Genomic DNA, 21,070 nt, shown 5'->3' on the forward strand with positions numbered 1-21,070 from the left:
TCCCTGTGCACAGGTAAATCCATATACTGTACATTGCTAAATCACACCTACTGCTTTTTAAAATGTAGCTTTAAGCTGCAGTGCCATTCCATTAGTTTCATTATGTCTGAATTATAGGTGCAGCAGTGGGACCATGTGTAGCCATCCAAGCTAGTGGGACAAACACCAGGAAGAATATACAAGCCATGAAAGTACATCTGGGGAAAGGAGAACCCACTGGTTTTTCCTGCTTGAAAAAGGCTTTTAGACAATGCTGTTATGAAATATTGCTGCCCTATTATTTAAGATCCTTTTAAGGAGCAGTCTTCTTCCACATCCCCACCTCAGAAATGTTAATCTTATCACAGGTATCAATCGTTTGGGTAAAAGAAGAGAAACTGCTCCTTAAAAGGATTTTAAATAATGTCATTAAGAAATATAGCAGCATTTTTCCCCAAATGAAAGTACAAGCCAAGAGTGTACTAAGGGGAAGGGATCTTTTTAAAAAGTCTTTAAATAATGTTACTATACTTCTTGGCAATACTCTTTAAAGCCATTTAAAAAGCAGCTCTACTCTGGACAGCTTGACAGCTCAGTTAGTTGTGTGTGACTGTAACACACATGCCCAGGAGAACTGAAGAACTTGTGAATGATGCTTGCACTTCAGGCTGGTTCGATTTGGGAGCACTATGACTACATAGTTTTATGTCTTCAAGGGTGGGGAATGGTTTTTTAGCCAAGCACCGTACAAGTTGAGTCGCTTCCCAAAGGTGGTGAGATTGGGTCTTCTGTCATCAGATGCTCATATGAGTGCTAGTGGGGCTACTTTGCAGAGGTTTGTGAAGCCACATTGCTTGGTTTGAGATTTTGTTACAAAATAGAAATTTGGTTGAGGTTTGCCAAAAGATTAGTCAAGTTCAATCAAGCCAAACTTCAAGTGCGGATTTTTTAAAATGTGGGTCATTCAAATTCAAACTCCAAACTAAAGCAAAACTCATGGTGCAAATGCCCCATGAAGAACGAAAAGGTTTCAGCAAACCCCTGTGAACCAAAACTGCAGAGTGTCACAGAGCTATAGCCACTCAGGGCAATTCTACACTCCAGTTAAACACCTGCAGCTGGCCTGTGTCAGATGACTTGGGCTCATGGGGCTTGGGCTATAGGGCTGTTTAACTGCAGTGTAGGTGTTTTGTCTCGGGCTGCAGCCCAGTCTCCAGGACCTTCCCACCTTGTGGGATCCCAGTGCCCAGGCTCCAGCCTGAGCCTGAATGTCTACGCTGCAATTAAATAGTCCCATAGCTCGAGCCCCACAAACCTGATTCAACTGACATGGGCCAGCTGCAGATGTTTAATTGCAGTGTAGACATACCCTTGGAAGATCCAGGATCAGAATTTGGATCTGTGCATGCTTCTTCACTGGATACCATACCTGCATTAGAGTACTGTCACTTTGAATTTATCATATGCAAAATGTTGGCCCATCAGTAGGAACTCAATACCTGATTATCCCACCCCCAGCAGAGTAAAAGGGTGTAATTTACACCAGTGCCTACAAAGAGCCCAAAGTACTCAACAGTCAGCACAATAATGCACCCCCTCCTCCTTCTGAACACAGTACTGTGGGCAGGACCGGCTCTAGGCACCAGCAAAGCAAGCATGTGCTTGGGGCGACACATTTCCAGGGGTGGCACCAGACTTTTTTTCCCCCCCGGTCCCGCTCAGTCAACCAATGAGCCCCTGCGTGGGGCAGGGCGGCGGGCTCAGTGTGGGGAGGGGGCGGACCAGGGGCGCCCGCCCAGCACCAAACCACCCGGGGCAGCGGGTCCCTTACCGGCCGCGGTTCCTGCCTCAATTCTGGGCTCTGCTCGGCTCCGGCTCCAGCTTCTCTGCCACTCGTGACACGTGTGGCAGGGGCGGTCGGGGGGGAGGAGCCGCATCGCCCCACTCCCCCGGCGGCACGGGGCCAGGGCAGGGACCGCCCCCGGGCCGGGACCCCTGCACTGAGCCCAGCATCCCACTCCACACAGGGGCTCATTGGTTGACTGAGGCGGGCCGGGGGGGAAAAAAGGATGGCTGGAATGCCTCCCCTGGAAATGTGCCGCCCCAAGCACGTGCTTGCTTTGCTGGTGCCTAGAGCCGGTCCTGACCTCACCACCAGGGGAGCGGGGCGATGCGGCTCCTCCCCCCCGTCCGCCCCGCCACACATGTCACAAGCGGCAGAGGAGCCGGAGCTGAGCAGAGTGTAGCCCGGGATCAGGGCAGGACCCGCGGCTGGTAAGGGACCTGCTGCCCCGGGCGGCTTGGTGCTGGGCAGATGCCCCAGTCCACCCCTTCCCCGCGCTGAGCCCACCACCCCGCCCCACGCAGGGGCTCATTGGTTTACTGAGTGGACCGGGGGGAAAAAAAGGACCCACCCCCCTAGCCGCTCTGTCGGTTACTGTCCCCTCTGCAAGGGTGGGTCCGCATCTGAGATCAGGCTGGGGGCCCACGGGCGGGATGTACAGCCCCGAGCACTGCACTCCAAATACTGCTATAGCATTATGCATTCTTTTAACATTACCAGTATCAGTGGCTTCTGGTGAGAGCAGTTTCTCAAAACTGAAATTACTAAAAAATTATTTGAGGTCAGCTATGTCTCAAAATCGTTTGTCAGGACTCGCATTAATTTCAATTGAAAGTACCAATGAAAAAAATTTAGATTTCACTGAATTATTGAAAGACTACGCAAGTATAAAAACCAGAAAAATTCAGTTCATATAAATTCTTTTAATTTATGAAAAACTGGGGCACCGGAAGACACTAATGTTTTTCATTACAGTGTATAGTTGAACCCAAATTGTTTGTAATTGTGATTTTGTTAAAATTAAATGAATACACTAGTAGGAAATTGTTTTATTTCACTAACTACAAATTCTCTGTTTTCATTTTTTAAAATTTTAAACAGTAAAAAAAAAATAATAATAAAAAAACCAAAACCTTGCAAAGTGCAAATATGTGTAAAAGCCAAAAAAGAAGGGGGAGCAGCCAAATTTTTTTTTGCTTTGGGGGGCAAAAAACCTAGAGCTGGCCCTGACTGTGTGGAGAGCATTGCACCAGCTATGCACAGTTAACAATCGCGGTCAGAATAAGGGCTATGGCCTGAGTAAATAGAGAGGGTGGGTGGCTGAAAGGAGCTTCTCTGAAGGTCCCAGACCAAACGTATGTAATCACAGTGACTAAAGGCAATCATAGTGTCAAACTGCCCCAGCCATCTTTAAACTACCATAAACCCCATAGTCACAGTAGGAAGGGGAGTTCACAGAGTCTGGTTCATGGTTGTATGTGTTCATGAGTATTGATGGCCTGTGGTCATATTGGATCATCTTGTGTGATGGGACATGATCCCGGGAGGAGAATGGGGACAAGGGAATTAATTTATCTTAAGAAATCCATGTCCCCAAGAGGCCTTGAGTCAGCCAGTCAAAAACAGTAACGCCTGACCTGCCTTGGTGTGTTGGTATACACCATATGTCTTCTATAAGCACTCCTATTTAGTGTCCCAGTTTAGGGACCATCGTAGAATGTCCCTTGCATTATTACTTGGCTTTGGAAGCATGAATACATAATGCCAAATACACATTCAGGGCCAATTCTTGTACAATCCCTGTTGACCTTCCAGTGGAACACTGGCAATTGGAAAAACACCAGTGCTAGCAGCAAAGAAGCAGAAGGACTTAGGAACAACATGATTAAATATGTCATCTGTGTATTTTTCATTAGTTCCTTTGCTTGTTTGCTAGTAACTCAGACCATTATGTGTCCTGATCATTATTGTTTTTGTAGTTGTTAATTTTTAATGAGCTGAAACAGAAAAAGCTCTTGTTCATCACTCATATGACCAGAATGTGAGACAATTTTTTCCATCTACTCTCAATTATTTCAGGAGAGTTTGGCAAACATCCCACAGCCAACAAGGACAACTTAATCTTTCATCTCTCAGCTGCACAACTTCTCATTAAGATGTGAAAAGATTTAGTGTAAAATCTGGGGTTGGGGTATAATATTTGTGTAATATTCTACTCCCTTATTTCTAAAATCATAAATTCCTAGATTCTAAGCCCAGAAGGGACCATTATAGTCACCTTGTCTGACCTCCTGCATAACACAGACCATAATAGTTTAATGTTTAAACTTGTTTTGCTGACCAAACTTGTATATACCTAGAGTTTTATGACAGGTTTCAGAGTAACAGCCATGTTAGTCTGTATTCGCAAAAAAAGAAAAGGAGTACTTGTGGCACCTTAGAGATTAACCAATTTATTTGAGCATGAGCTTTCATCCGATGAAGTGAGCTGTAGCTCACGAAAGCTCATGCTCAAATAAATTGGTTAGTCTCTAAGGTGCCACAAGTACTCCTTTTCTTTTTTCTAGAGTTTTATGTCAACCAGTAATAATTCAAGTGGCTGAAACCCATAAATATTATATCAAACCACCTGTTTTGTGCTGAAAAGCATACATTTTAAGGAAGGTTACTCCTATCATAGCAGCTTGAAAGATACAGATTTGAAGTTGCGACTATTGCAGAGAGCAAATCTATGGTTTCGTGTTTGATAAGATTCACACTGAAACCTGATTTGTTGCAGATCAATATTGTGTTTCTCCATAGACAAAGATCAAGTGTGTATTTTCAGTCTGGATCACTTAGATTTGTCTCCATGACAAAGCACAGTTTGTGTGATTCACCATGTCAAAGCCGCCATCTTGGTGTGTCACAAAGGGAATGCCCTTGCAGATAGGTTACAGGAGCAAAGTATATGCTTAAAGGTGAAGCCCATAGAAAAGAGCCTTACATGTACATAGCAATATACACCACATTATAGCTTAAAGATTCATCTGAATAGCTGAAAAGTAATTTTTAAATATTACTGATGTCCCATGGCATCTGATTGAGGATGTGTTGAGTGTCTCTAAGGAAAGGATTCTGTCTCAGCATCTCTGGTTTAAACAAAGATAAAAAGGAAAGGCCATAGGAGTCTCAGGCTAAGCAGCTATCTCTGTGATACCAGTCTTATATGTGCTGGTTGTGGTTTCATAGTCTGTTGTTCATATTAGAATCTTGCATGTGTGTTCAGCAGTTAAGTACAGATCCACCACATAAAAATTACAAGTTGTTTCTTGATGATTAACATACCAGTTTGAACTATTCCAAATGCTGCTGTCTTGCCTGATAAAAAAGAATAATACATGGGGTGTGAATGTGTGACGAGCAAGGGGGGAAGGGAGAGAGAGACAAGAATGTAAGCCCAGCGTCAGGTTTCTGAGAACGGAACAGCTTTCAAAAAAAATCTTTTTTTTTCCTTCCCCCTCCAGATGTTTGTGAGCCGGATGCTTGCCGTGATCTGCAAACTTTGTTTTACTGGAGTGCTTTGAGGGCTGCCCAGGATAGGAGAACAGAAAAGATTTCACCAATGAACCAGAACATAAACACTTTGCTGTCTCATAAGACATTCTGGTAAGAGTGCCTTTTCAAATCAGCCAACAAAGGAGGTGGGAAGGGTTTCAAGATCCCCACAGATTACAGGATCCTGTAGCAGAATAAAGCAATTTATAAATTCTTGTCCAGCCATTTTTCAAATCCATTTCTTGCATACCATGCTAGCCTTTGCATGTTCTGTTCCCCTGCTCTCAAGCGCAACGCATGCCTTCTTATTCCACTGATGAGCAGAGTGTCTAGATTCATAGAGCTGGTGGCATGTTCTTTTTCCGTGCACATATATGGACATACACAAACTCACTATCTCTCAGAGGCAGATAAGTAGTCAGACATGGAATGCATCACACATGTTAAACCTAATATCTCGTATATTCAGATTTTCACAAAGACAAACATGCATGCTATGTAAGTGAAATACAGTAATAAAATGGAGATTATCTTAAGTGTGTGACGTATAACATTAGATTCTGACACACAATGAGACATAGTGGGTCTCCTATACTGAAAAACAAACAAACAAAAAACCCCACAGCAACAAGTCTCTGGGTCAACAGACTCGAGCTCACAGGTCTCGTGTTACAGCACCAAAACCAGCAGTGTAGTTGCTGGACGTCCATCTCTGAAACCTGGGGGAGGCAGGCTTCAGAGCCTAAGCTCTAGCCCAAGCAGCAACCTCTACATACATTGCTCTTGTTGCCCTATGAGCCCAAGTCTGCAGAGTCAGGTTCGGAGACTTGCCTCCTCGACTGTTTTGTTTTTCCCTCAATGTTCACATACCCTATATTTCTCCTCTCACCTTTTAGAGAGACATGGTGGGTGAGGTAATATTTTTTATTGGACCAACTTCTGTTGGTAAGAGAGACCAAGCTTTTGAGTTCACAGAGCTCTTCTTCAGGTCTTGAAAAGGTACTAAAGAGTGTCACAGTTAAATACAAGATCAAATAGATAGTTTAGCATAAGTAGTTAGCACAGATTCTAAAGAACCAGTCAAGGTGAAGTGGCCTATTAATACCCTTATGGCCATAAGACAATATGGAGGGTTAGTGGGTTGTAATAAACCATAAATACCGTGTCTTTCAGACCATAATTTTTAGTGTCTTGCAGAGTAATGAATTTAAGCTCGCAAACTTGTCTTCTGAAGGTGTTGTGGAGGTTTCCTCTGAAGAGGAGAACTGATAGGTTAGCTATAGAGCAGAGGTGGGCAAACTACGGCCCGTGGGCCGGATGTGCCAGACCCTCCTGCCCAGCTCCTGAGCTCCTGGCCCAGGAGGCAAGTCCCCAGCCCTTCCCCTGCTGTTCCCCATCCCCTGCAGCCTCGGTGCACCACGCCGCCAGCGCAACATTCTGGGCGGCCGGGCAGCGCAGTTGCAGAGCCACGGCCTGACCCGGTGCTCTGGGCGGCACGGCTGTAGTGCCGCCAGCCACCAGTGCTCCAGGCAGCGCGGTAAGGGGGTGGGGGAGGTTGAATACAGGGCAGAGGAGTTCAGGGGCAGTGGGCAGGGGGCAGGGGTGTGGATAGGGGTCGGGGCGGTTAGAGGGTGGGGAACAGGGGGCAGGAATCTCGGGGGGGCAGGGTTGGGTGGGGCATCAGGGAGCAGTCAGGGGCACGGGTTCCGGGGGCGGTCAGGGGACAGGGAGCAGGGGGTGGTGGATGGGGCAGGAATCCTGGGGTGAGAAAGGGGGCGGGGTTGGATAGGAGGCAGGGGCCGGGCCACGCCTGGCTGTTTGGGGGGACACAGCCTCCCCTAACTGGCCCTCCATACAATCTCTGAAACCTGATGTCGCCCTCAGGCCAAAAAGTTTGCCTGCCCCTGCTATAGAGTGATTGCTTTGTGAAAAGTGTTCACCCACAGAAGATATAGTGGTGTTGTCTTTCATTATTTTCTTATGTGAGGTCATTGGAGAGTGTAATGATTGTCTGGTTTCACCCATATAATCGTTCTCGGGGGGATGATGGGGTGTTCACTCCACACTTGTCCTGAAAGGGCTAATGAAGACTAAGAAAAGGGCTAAGTAACTCAACAGGCCACAGCTGAGAGGAATCATGTGGCGAAGTAATTCCCGGACTGAGTGAGGAAGTACAATTAGGGAGGAACGAGCTTGGCTGGAGCTATAAAGGCAACAAATTGGCAGCAGAAGGAGGCTATTAGAAAAGTCTACAGTCATTCCCTGGGAGAAGGGAGGTTTGTTAGGGCTGGCAAACCCAGGGAAGGGGAAAGCCAGGAAGGTAGGACAGGGGTCCGGGAAAGGCAGTAAGGTCTAGATTAAGGAAACAGACCTTGACTGCTGGTTAGAGGGTCCCTGAACCCAGAGTAGAAGGTGGGCCCAGGTTCCCTTGCCAGTCACTGGTCTATCTATTGGTCTGTTAATCCTTTCCTGATGAGTGGCATGCAATGATAATTTGTTACTGTGAAACCCATAATGACTTTTAATTGTGGCTCCTAATGTCACACACTGTCATTTAAATCTCAATGCCTGTCACTTCCTTGTTCTAGCCCTGAGAAAATACAGCCTTTCCCCCCTTCAAACAGCTGCATTAGCACATAGTTTATGCCTGCCTAGGATGGGCTAAGTGAGTCAGAAAATGCTGGCTTCTGGAATTATCTGCTGTGATTTAGCCAGGGCGAAAAAACATAACCTATTTGTTACTATTATTCTCATGCTCTAAATATAAAAGATGTACTGTCATTTTAAATGTGCCAAATTACGTTTGTTTTGTTTGTTTTGTTTGTTTTGTTTTGTTTTAAAGTACTCTAGTATGTGGCTCTTGCTCTGTTTTCGAGATTGAGACAAAACATGGTTTAAGCAATTACCAGTGTGGTTGCTTTCATGTCCAAGGTTGCAATTCTGGCTCCATTGAAGCCCATAGGAGTTTTACCTTTGAGTTCAGTGGAGTCAGGGTGTCACCCCTGGAACTTCTAAATAACCATATTTTTTCCTACCATTTTGTAGAAGGTAAAGGTTACCTGGAGGATCACACCAGTAAGACAACAAATAATGTTAGTGATGTTCTTATTCAAGAAATTTACTTCAAATTAAAGCACTTGAACACTCAGCTAATTTCCAAATTTCAATGTAAGTCACGTATGTAAACTGCCTAGTACACAAGCTTACAAGCAAAAGGTTGAATCAGAAAAATACCCCTTAGTATAAATGAAAACCTGCCCCAGGAACCGGGGACCTCTGGATCTTAAAACATAAGTCTGTACAACTTGAGCTAAACAACAGTAGCAGATTAATAAACCTTTTGCATGATTCAGTCAGTGGAGTGGGACAAAACACACTGGCCAATGTATTTATGTGTGGTTAGCTATCTCTGCTGTTAACCAGGCAAGAATGCCCATAGCAAAGGAATAAGCAGGAGATGGACATGACAGGAAACTGCAAGTTTGTGATTTTGTTCCACTTACTGCTTTGATTTTTCTAAACCCAAAGCTGAAAGTTATAAATGTTCATAATAACAGTCATGAATAATAATACAAGAGAGAATATAGGTTAAGATTTTCAACTGAGCCTAAAGGAGTTAGGCACTCAACACCCATTGAACTACAAAGGGAGCTAAGTGCCTGATTCCCATAGGCTTCTTTGAAAATCTCAATCTTATTCTAGCAAATAAGTGTCTTCCCAAAATACTAGGATTCATGAAAGTCTCTAATCTGTATAAGTCATTGTTTCGTTTTTAAATTGCGCTTGCACCCTAATTGATTTTATCCTCCTTGCTTAATTTTCACCATTATCATTAATTGTCATCATTGGACAGAGAATGGTATCAGCACAACTGTTTGTACAAGCTATTGTCAAATTCTTTTATGGCCTTATTATAGAAGTATAAAACCTTCTTCCGCCACTGAGCTATCAAAGACACACTATCTGTCAACATGTCATCCAGAACAAAGAGACATTCTCGTCTAGCAACTCTGCAAGCTCTTGACTATTGGAGAACCCCAGCAGCTTGTATGCTTTATTAAAAATCTTATATCCTCACTGCATCCCTAATGCAACCCTTTTGGTGCATTCCCATACACAGTACTAGGCACTTGCGTTGTGTAGGTTACTGTACTGCATGCCTTTTGTTTTGTTGAAAATACTATAGTTTGTATTACTGGGGATGAGAATAGGAAAGGGCAAGAGGGATGTATCATATTGTGAGGAGCTATTGTACTTAAAAACCATGGTGCTTTCTAAGCTATGATGACATTGCAGTCTGCTTTATGTGGAGGTGGTTTCTAAATAGGGTGGCAGAAGATGAAAAGGGTTGGTTTTCCCATTACCAGCAACGTTCATCCTTCCCGCTCTTTTGCAGAGACTTAGGTTTTATGTCCACTCACCGTCATCTTTACCAACACCTAGCAATTAAGGTAACCCACTGAAGGCAGGTCTTTGTCCCATTTAGTTCTGTGGGAAAGGTATGCATCAGCGAGAACTGTTCATGCTCCCTGTGAGCCACATTGTGTCTGGCTGCTCCATAGATGTGCAAGAGAATGAGATGGTAGAAGAAGTCTTTCCACCTTGTGCCGCCTACACAGTAACTGGACACCATCGTGGTTGCTGCAGGTTAGTGGAGGTTCAGCACAGGGACCCAAAGAAGAGTAGAAATGGGTGTGCTCTCCAGCATGTTCAGGAGCTCCAGAATGGATTATGCAGCCCCACCCTCAGGCACAATCCCTCCAGGCCATCCCACTGGGCAGTGTGATTCTGCACCTTTTCCTGTACGTGTGCCAGTAATTAAAGGCCACCCTTGAGCCCTATAACAACAATGGCATGTGTCATAAGTATAAAGGGAAGGGTAACCACTTTTCTGTATACAGTGCTATAAAATCCCTCCTGGCCAGAGGCAAAATCCTTTTACCTGTAACGGGTTAAGAAGCTAAGGTAACCTCACTGGCACCTGACCCAAAATGACCAATGAGGGGACAAGATACTTTCAAATCTGGAGGCGGGGGGAAAGACTTTTGTCTGTCTGTGTGATACCTTTGCCGGGAACAGATCAAGGATGCAAGCCCTTCAACTCCTGTAAAGTTAGTAAGTAATCTAGCTAGAAAATGCATTAAGTTTTCTTTGTTTTGGCTTGTAAATTCACTGTGCTGGAGGGAATGTGTATTCCTGTTTTTGTGTCTTTTTGTAACTTAAGGTTTTGTCTAGAGGGATTCTCTATGTTCTGAGTCTGACTGCCTGTGAGATTATCTTCCATTCTGATTTCACAGAGTTCTTCTCTTATTTTTGTTGTTGTTCTTCTTCTAATAAAGTTCTGATTTTTAAGAATCTGATTGGGTTTTTTTGAGGAAATAGGAACTCCAAGTGGTCCTTTCCCTGTTCTTTGTCTAAAACACTTGGTGGTGGCAGCGTTTTACCTAATCCAAGAGCAAAGACTTTGTACCTTGGGGAAGTTTTAACCTAAGCTGGTACAAATAAGCTTAGGGGGGGTCTTTCATGCAGGTCTCCACATCTGTACCCTAGAGTTCAGAGTGGGGAAGGAACCTTGACAGCATGGCTTCTTCCTGAAATTTGTTTGCCATGGGGTTGGGTGGAGGCCATGGGGGTGGACGTGGTAGCAGGATATAGATCCTTTTAGCTCTAGAACATCAATTCAGATTCAGTGTGGAAAATTCTTGACACTAGATGGCTGTTTGGTATGCCATGTGTGAAATGAGTTGTCAGGGTTCCCTCCCCACTCTGAATTCTAGGGTACAGATGTGGGGACCTGCATGAAAGACCCCCTAAGTTTATTTCTACCAGCTTAGGTTAAAACTTCCCCAAGGCACAAATTCTTTGCTTTTTGCAGATACAGACTAACACGGCTGCTACTCTAAACAAAGAATCAGGGAAAGGACTACTTCGAGTTCCTCTTCCCCCAAAATATCCCCCCAAGCCCTTGCACCCTCTTTCCTGGGTAGGCTTGAGAATAATATCCTAATGAATTTGTTACAAAGTGATCACAGACCCAAACCCCTGGGTCTTAGGACAATAGAAAAATCAGTCAGGTTCTTAAAAGAAGGATTTTATTTTAAAAAAAGGTAAAAATCACCTCTGTAAAATCAGGATGGAAAATAACTTTACAGGGTAACAAAAGATTCAAAAACACAGCAGAACTTCCTCTAGGCTTAGTTTCAAAGTTACAAAAAAACAGGAATAAACCTCCCTCCAGCAAAGGAAAAATTCACAAGCAGAACAAAAGATAATCTAACATGCCTTGCCTGGCTTTTACTTACACTTTTTGTAATATGAGAGACTTTTAGGATGGTTTATAGGAGAAGGAGTTTTCTGACCTGATGCTTCTCTGCTTCCCAAGAGAACACACACAAACAAAGCCTCCCCCTCCCCCAAGGTTTGAAAGTATCTTCTTTCCCCATTGGTCCTTTTGGTCAGGTGCCAACCAGGTTATTTGAGCTTCTTACCCACTTACAGCTAAGGAGGAATTCTAGGCTACCCTTAGCTGTATGGTTATGACATGAGTCTAGTCTCAGCCTGGACCCCAGAAGATAAGTGACTGGAAGTGTCATTAACTAGCAGTCCCATTGATAAACCCAGGATCCAGTGGGCACAGAACTAATCACTCTCCTAACTAGAGCTGTGAGAATCGCCAGTTTTTTTGTTTGTTTGTTTTCTGGCAGTTCTGGAAAAAAATATATTATTTTGGTCTGACCCAGAACAGATTGTTCACCCCAAAATGAAAGGTTTTGATTTGGGGTCTCTTTTTGCATTGAAAATTGATGGAAACTTAGAAACAAAACCTTTTATTTTTAAAAAATTGTGTTTTCGGAGAGAGGGGGTTGGCCGAAACAATTCAGTCAATTCGACATGAATTCACAAAACATTTCCATTGACCCAAAGCAGCCTTTTTCTTTGAAAAACTTCACCCAGCTCTTCCTCTGAGTCCTAGAGGCAGATTCTCCCAGTCAGTCCTGAGGCACGTTGGCAGTGCAGCATAGACATGCTTCCACAGCAGCTGCATATACTGTACCTGTTCAGGGATAAACTGAGGACTTCAATCACCGGTGCTGTTAATCAGGCATCCCTCATGAGTTCTGAGGCGTTTATTTTTTTATTCTGAATACCCTGCAATGCAGCCTGATAGCACGGCTAGTACTACCTCATGTCATGCCTTCGATATACTTCCCACAGCAGCTGATGGGGCCACTTTAAATAAAACGTTTCGGAGGTTGCCCTCAGCCCTGCTCTGGATGCACCGAGCACAGCAGCCTGTAACCAAGCTGCTCTGTACTGCAGTGAGAGAAAGAAAGAATTGTACATTTTTGGGAGGGGGTGGGAGGATTAAATTGGCAGCCAGAAAAGATGCTATATGTTAGTTTCTGTGATCTAAAATGCCCCAGTAGAGATCAATGCAACATCTGCCCTGCTTGTCTTGTGCATGCCTACATATTCATGCACAGCTTTCTGAACCCTCAAGAGACGCTTGAGCATATAGGAAGAAGAGTTCCAATGAGCTGCAGGAGCTTTAGCTGATGGGAGATGAAACCTTCTTTCACTGCTATACTTTTGTCTTCAAAGACCTTTCCAGCATTTGAAAAAAGCGCATCTTTTATCTGCCCTAACCTGTTTCCAGCAAGGTGGGGAGAGCAAGCAGGAAGTTACTGACAGTAAACCCTCACAAAGAGGGTGTGTATCTGTGGATTAGCACATCTTTGTACAGGCACATCTTGTACATTGTCTAAGGCTGTGCACATCTTTGTACATTGTCTAAGGCTGTGTAAGTAAATCAGGCTCTCAGGAACAAACTGCAGTTTTAGCAGGATGTGGACAGCAGTGTGGTGGGTAGAGGAGGGGGAGTGGTTCCTAAAACACAGTGTGGAATGTTTTCTAAAAATCTTGGGCCAGATCCTCAGCCCTGCTCTGGCTGTGTTGTATTATTTCAGAGACACAAAGCAATGCTAAAGCCAGTTTAACAAAAGGAAATCACTGGGGGATGTAGAACCGCTGTAGCAGTCATTCCTATGTCTCCCAGCCCACTTCCCAGCACAGAGAGTGTTACCCAGGGGTGTCTATCTCCCCAGGCACCCCTGAACTGCCAGCATAGTCCCTTAGCAGTATGAGCAAACCAGGGATAAGGTAGAGCAAACCAGAGCCTTCTTCAATTTACCCTAAGGCTGCCCCAGGGACAAGGGAATGTGAAGGTAGTTCCGGGTCAGCTTTGCCCTCTCCCTCCATTCTTGCAGTAGGTGCAGCTTGGCCCATAGGCTGATATATGGATAGACTGTACCACCTCTTGAAACCTAAGGGTTACTGACATTAAGGCAGTGACTAGCCTGGCCCATATCCGATATATGGCCCATATCTGATATATGGATAGCCGGGCCCATATCTGATATATGGATAGCTTGGCCCATATCTGATAGATCTGGCCCATAGTCTGATATATGGATAGACTGTACCAGCCTCTTGAAACCTGAGGGTTACTGACATTAAGGCTGTGACTAGCCTACAACACCTTGTTCTGTCCCTTTCTTTCGAAAGGAGCCACCAAATCACCCCTATCCTCAACACATGTTGTTGTCATTGAACCCCACTGTGCTCTAGAGAGTTGTCTACACTGAGGCTTTAGCCACTGGCTTAGTTGCACAGGTTCTGCACCATGCCAAACTCCTACAGTAGACACACTGCTCCAGTGTAAAAAAAGTGACTTATGCCAGTCCACTTGCTCCAGTTTGCAGCACATCCACAGTAGGGGTTTGCACCAGCACGGCTGCATTGCTGGTGATGTCCTGATGGCTGAAGCTGCTCTGTTGACTTGCCCAGTAAAGTGAGTCACTTTCCATTGGTCTGAATGGAGATAACACTAATTCTATTAGGAATATGTGGCTGAATTCACTCTTGGGACTTTTCTGCCATTCATAAACAACTCTAGCTGCACACTGGCAGAACTCCATCAGTGAATGGCAACCACTTATCCTGTGTATACTTTTACATGTAAAATTCCAGTGATTAAGTCACTTAACCTTTCAGTCCTCATTGTGGTTCAGGGTTTTTGGATGAAATATTTAAAATAGAGGATTAAAGAAAACAGGCTGGAGGGGACCAGCTCATTTTTGTCTTTTTAAAAGCCCACTTCATCAGAAACCTTGCTTAAAGTCAATGGAGAATTTCAAAGAAAGGAACAAATAATTGGAGCAGCCAGATGTAGTGAAAGAAAACAAAAGGAAATACCAGAGGGGCCAGTGCCAGTCTGCAGTGTCAAGACTCAAGAATATCATATAAGAAAAAAACTGAGGGCAAAATTCTCTTCTGTTCCATGTGTTGGATCACCCTGGTGTCAAGAGTTGAGTGGGGTATGTGGCATAGACTGGCTTTCTAGGAATTCCCCTTTCAAAAGGTGAATCCTCAGATGGCTTGTTATGACTGTTAGCAGAAATAATGATCTCTACTATGACAGTTCTCCAACAGGAAAAGGGCTACATGTGACAAGAAAATTGCTCATAGTGACTAGCTCGTGCAGGTCTAACTGAGGTGTTTGTAACTCTTTCAGAACACTCTCCCACTCATTCTTCATCTCTGCTGTTGATTCCCACATTTGGATGCATGGAAATCTCCTCGAGACTGAGTGGTGAACGAGTGACTCTTTTAGGCTTTTACTTGATCTTCATTGCCTGAGAAAGGGCATTTTTATCCTTATAAAAGATTGCAAACTGACTGGGCATGCAGTATGGGTTGGAACGGTTTAATTGCCCATGTTCAAAATTGCTCAGTGTCTTGTTCAGTTGTAAAATTTATAGCCATATGCAGGCATATTCTGCTGGGGTGACATTCAGCCCTGTACAAAGGGGCCTAGTTCCAGCTGAAGTCCTCTTTAAGACATATTAGAAGGACTGACACTGGACTTCAGTAGTGCGTACGCATTGTTTTGGCCCTCTGCCAAAGGGTGAATTTTACACTTCAGGCCAGACTTTCAAAAGTTGAGTAACGATTCAGGCACCAAATTGATCAAACCTCCTTGAAATTAGGGACAAAACTTCCATTGACTTCTATAGGTGCTGGGTTGGGGCCTACATGGGAAGATTTTTCCAGGGGGCTCAGCAGAGTCAGGTGCTGAGCTCTTTTGAAAATCTAGCTGTTATTCACATAACATTTACTGTACACTTGACCTCCAGGGGAAAAATGTCCCAAGAACAAATTTATGTGCAATGGCATAGAATCAAAGCTTCAATCTGGAAAGCCCCAACTATCAAAGCATCAATATGTTACACTTTTAATATAAATACATTTTTTTATTGTTAAATGCAATAGCTAGTCATTATAATAAAGCTGGAATGGCAGAAAGGTTTCATGCCACTTTGACATGTTTTGACATATAGCCCAAACTCAGATTTACATAAAATTCTAGTCCTTTAAAAAGTACTCATAATTCTTGCTTAATTTCCACATGTTGAACTACAATTAATGAGAAAACAAAGCAAAGCAAAGGGTCTAATCCCAGATAAAAGTAGAAACAACATGATTAAAGTGCCCTTCTGTTTATTTTGATAAGTGCAGTGGGTTAACATGAGAGCCCCATTGTTGATATTAGCATCACAAGCCAAAGATAAACACCACTTTTCTGCACTTACATCATATTTTCAGGGCATTTTTCTTCCTTAATGAGAATTTTCTTCTCTGAAGGAAAGAAAGGCTTTATCATACATATAATGGCTTCTGATCTTAAGAGTCCTTTTCTGGGTTGGTAGTTTGTTTGTGGGGTTTTTAATTTTTACTTTTGAAAAAATTCACTCATTTTTAAAATTAGCTTTGGATTCCTTTCAATATCCATTTTTGATTCTCATTTACTTTGAGCCTTTATCTGTTTTTTCAATGGTGTTATTTTCTCATTTAGAATAATTTGATTCTTTATATGTATGTTCTTTCTGGTTATGGCTGTTATTTTACACGAAAGCAAAACATTTTAAAATTGAGCCTCTTGCTTCTATAAAGTGCCAGATTTCTTGTGGGCTGAAGCTGATTACAAAGTGCATCCACTAGTTTGTTTGGCTGGTATTTTTTCAAAGTGTATTTTCTTTCATTTTGGTTAGATTCATTATTGGGAGAACCTAGCTGTTTTAACAGTAAAGTAAATATAGTCAGTTGTTTTAGAAAGACTAGAGGATATTGTCCATAGTTTTACCCTGGCTTTGTCCTTCCCCTTACTTCTTTGTGAAGCCTGAGACTGGGAGGTAGGGGAACACCTTCGGGCACTCCCAATATGGATCAAAAAGCTGGAGCTAAAATGTGACTTCCAAAGCTGGGGAAGGATAGTTCATAGAATATTAGGGTTGGTAGGGACCTCAGGAGGTCATCTAGTCCAACCCCCTGCTCAAAGCGGGACCAATCCCCAACAAAATCATCCCAGCCAGGGCTTTGTCAAGCCTGACCTTAAAAACTTCAAAGGAAGGAGATTCCACCACCTCCCTAGGTAACGCATTCCAGTGCTTCACCACCCTCCTTGTGAAAAAGATTTTTCTAATATCCATCCTAAACCTCCCCCACTGCAACTTGAGACTATTCTCCTCGTTCTATCATCTGCTACCACTGAGAACAGTCTAGATCCATCCTCTTTGGAACCCTCTTTCAGGTAGTTGAAAGCAGCTATCAAATCCCCCCTCATTTTTCTCTTCCACAGACTAAACAATCCCAGTTCCCTCAGCCTCTCCTCATAAGTCATGTGTTCCAGTCCCCTAATCATTTTTGTTGCCCTCCGCTGGATGTTTTCCAATTTTTTCACATCCTTCTTGTAGTGTGGGGCCCAAAACTGGACACAGTACTCCAGATGAGGCCTCACCAATGTCGAATAGAGGGGAACGATCACAACCCTCGATCTGCTGGCAATGCCCCTACTTATACATCCCAAAATGCCATTGACCTTCTTGGCAACAAGGGCACACTGTTGACTCATATCCAGCTTCTCGTCCACTGTAACCCCTAGGTCCTTTTCTACAGATTTGCTGCCTAGCCACTCAGTCCCTAGTTTGTAGCGGTACATGGGATTCTGCCGTCCTAAGTGCAGGACTCTGCATGTGTCCTTGCTGAACCTCATCAGATTTGTTTTGGCCCAATCCTCTAATTTGTCTAGGTCCCTCTATATCCTATCCTTACCCTCCAGTGTATCTACCTCTCCTCCCAGTTTAGTGTCATCTGCAAACTTGCTGAGGGTGCAATCCACGCCATCCTCCAGATCATTAATGAAGATATTGAACAAAACCGACCCTTGGGGCACTCCGCTTGATACCGGCTGCCAACTAGATATGGAGCCATTGATCACTACCCGTTGAGCCCGACAATCTAGCCAGCTTTCTATCCACCTTATAGTCCACTCATCCAGCCCATACTTCTTTAACTTGATGGCAAGAATACTGTGGGAGACCATGTCAAAAGCGTTGCTAAAGTCAAGGAATAACATGTCCACTGCTTTCCCCTCATCCACAGAGCCAGTTATCTCGTCATAGAAGGCAATTAAATTAGTCAAGCATGACTTGCCCTTCGTGAATCCATGCTGACTGTTCCTGATCACTTTCCTCTCCTCTAAGTGCTTCAGAATTGATTCCTTGAGGACCTGCTCCATGATTTTTCCAGGGACTGAGGTGAGACTGACTGGCCTGTAGTTCCCAGGATCCTCCTTCTTCCCTTTTTTAAAGATGGGCACTCCATTAGCCTTTTTCCAGTTGTCCGGGACCTCCCCCGATCGCCATGAGTTTTCAAAGGTAATTGCCAATGGCTTAGCAATCACATCCGCCAACTCCTTTAGCACTCTCGGATGCAGTGCATCCAGCCCCATGGACTTGTGCTCGTCCAGCTTTTCTAAATAGTCCCGAACCACTTCTTTCTCCACAGAGGGCTGGTCACCTCCTCCCCATGCTGTGCTGCCTGGGAGTAGTCTGGGAGCTGACCTTGTTCGTGAAGACAGAGGCAAAAAAAGCATTGAGTACATTAGCTTTTTCCACATCCTCTGTCACTAGGTTGACTCCTTCATTCAGTAAGGGGCCCACACTTTCCTTGACTTTCTTCTTGTTGCTAACATACCTGAAGAAACCCTTCTTGTTACTCTTAACATCTCTTGCTAGCTGCAACTCCAAGTGTGATTTGACCTTCCTAATTTCACTCCTGAATGCCCGAGCAATATTTTTATACTCTTCCCTGGTCATTTGTCCAATCTTCCACTTCTTGTAAGCTTCTTTTTTGTGTTTAAGATCAGCAAGGATTTCACTGGTAAGCCAAGCTGGTCACCTGCCATATTTACTATTCTTTCTACACATCGGGGTGGTTTGTCCCTGTAACCTCAATAAGGATTCTTTAAAATACAGCCAGCTCTCCTGGACTCCTTTCCCCCTCATGTTATTCTCCCAGGGAATCCTGCCCATCAGTTCCCTGAGGGAGTCAAAGTCTGCTTTTCTGAAGTCCAGGGTCCGTATTCTGCTGCTCTCCTTTCTTCCTTGTGTCAGGATCCTGAACTCGACCATCTCATGGTCACTGCCTCCCAGGTTCCCATCCACTTTTGCTTCCCCTACTAATTCTTCCTGGTTTGTGAGCAGCAGGTCAAGAAGAGCTCTGCCCCTAGTTGGTTCCTCCAGCACTTGCACCAGGAAATTGTCCCCTACACTTTCCAAAACCTTCCTGGATTATCTGTGTGCCGCTGTATTGCTCTCCCAGCAGATATCAGAGTGATCGAAGTCTCCCATGAGAACCAGGGCCTGCAATCTAGTAACTTCCGTTAGTTGCCCGAAGAAAGCCTTGTCCACCTCATCCCCCTGGTCCGGTGATCTATAGCAGACACCCACCACGACATCACCCTTGTTGCGCACACTTCTAAACTTAATCCAGAGACTCTCAGATTTTTCTGCAGTTTCATACCGGAGCTCTGAGCAGTCATACTGCTCTCTTACATACAATGCAACTCCGCCACCTTTTATGCCCTGCCTGTCCTTCCTGAACAGTTTATATCCATCCATGACAGTACTCCAGTCATGTGAGTTATCCCACCAAGTCTCTGTTATTCCAATCACATCATAATTCCTTGACTGTGCCAGGACTTCCAGTTCTCCCTGCTTGTTTCCCAGGCTTCCTGCATTTGTGAATAGGCACTTGAGATAACTCGCTGATCGTCCCTCTTTCTCAGTATGATGCAGGAGCCCTCCCGTCTTGTGTTTTCCTGCTCCTGTTTCCTCCTCGTATCCCACATCCCCACGTACCGCAGGGCTTTGGTCTCCTTCCCCCGGTGAACCTAGTTTAAAGCTTCCTCACTAGGTTAGCCAGCCTGCTTGCAAAGATGCTCTTCCCTCTCTTCGTTAGGTGGAGCTCGTCTCTGCCTAGCACTCCTCCTCCTTGGAACACCATCCCATGGTCAAAGAATCCAAAGCCTTCTCTCCGACACCACCTGCGTAGCCATTCGTTGACTTCCACGATTCAACAGTCTCTACCCAGGCCTTTTCCTTCCATGGGAAGGATGGACGAGAACACCACTTGCGCCTCAAACTCCTTTATTCTTCTTCCCAGAGCCACGTAGTCTGCAGTGATCCGCTCAAGATCATTCTTGGCAGTATCATTGGTGCTCACGTGGAGAAGTACGAAGGGGTAGCGATCTGAGGGCTTGATGAGTCTTGGCAGTCTCTCCGTCACATCGTGAATCCTAGCTCTTGGCAAGCAGCAGACTTCTCGGTTTTCCCGGTCGGGGCAGCAGATAGATGACTCAGTCCCCCTGAGGAGAGAGTCCCCAACCACCACCACCCGCCTCCTTCTCTCGGGAGTGGTGGTCGTGCAACCCACATCCCTAAGACAGTGCATCTCATGCCTTCCAATCGGCGGAGTCTCTTTCTGTTCCCTTCCCTCAGATGTATCATCTAGTCCACTCTCCGCATTAGTACCTGTGGAGAGAACATGAAAACGGTTGCTTACCTGTACCTGCACTGCTGGTACATGGACTTTCCCCTTTCTTCTTCTGGAGGTCACATGTTGTCAAATTTCTTCACCATCCTTCTGTCCCCGCAGTGCAGCCTGCTCTGAATCTTCAGAATGTTGTGTCCGTAGAAGCATATCCTGATGTCTGTCCAGGAAATCTTCAGTTTCTTTTATGCAACACAGGGTTGATACTTGTTTCTCCAGATCTTGAACCTTCTCTTCCAATATGGAGACCAGCTTGCACTTTGTACAGACAAAGTTGCTTCTGTCCTGTGGAAGAAAGACAAACATAGCACATCCAGTGCAGGTCACAACAGCTGAATGCTCCCCATCCATATTACCTTCCTTCTACGAGCTTCCTCAGGAGTTGTAGTAACTACTCAGAGAAGCCTGCAAGATGTAAGCCTCAGTGGGCTCTCCCCAGGCAAACTCCCTCTGTTAGCCTCTCTGCTGTTCTCCACTCAGCTGGTTTGCAGCTGACAGGCTTTTTTTTTTAGGACATTTAACTTGCTGGTGCCAGAATCAAATGGAATATGGATTATCAGGAAGAGAGTATGGTACTGTAGTGTTTGGGTGGGGGGAAGGTTCAACTGGAAAAGTGGGACTTTGTGAGCCAGATTTTTTTCAAAGGTTTTTAGACACTTAAAGATGCAGACAGCTGCCTAGTGTTTTTTTCCAAAGCACCTAAGCAGGTTAGGTGCCTAGCTCCCATTGGGAGTTTTTGTAAATCCCTTTGGCTCCTAT

The 21,070-nt window shown here is 44.6% G+C and overlaps 1 long non-coding RNA gene across 1 annotated transcript in view; it reads left to right on the forward strand.

Annotated features, from left to right (window-relative positions):
• Positions 1 to 21,070, forward strand: part of LOC140909937 (uncharacterized) — a 149,653-nt gene that overhangs the window by 96,373 nt on the left and 32,210 nt on the right. Inside the window, exon 3 of the long non-coding RNA XR_012158385.2 lies at positions 5,329 to 5,470. This is a non-coding gene — a long non-coding RNA (uncharacterized LOC140909937). The remainder of the gene's footprint in view (positions 1 to 5,328; positions 5,471 to 21,070) is intronic.

The sequence above is a fragment of the Lepidochelys kempii genome, chromosome 4 (genome assembly GCF_965140285.1).
Source record: "Lepidochelys kempii isolate rLepKem1 chromosome 4, rLepKem1.hap1, whole genome shotgun sequence".
NCBI classification, from domain to species: Eukaryota; Metazoa; Chordata; order Testudines; family Cheloniidae; genus Lepidochelys; species Lepidochelys kempii.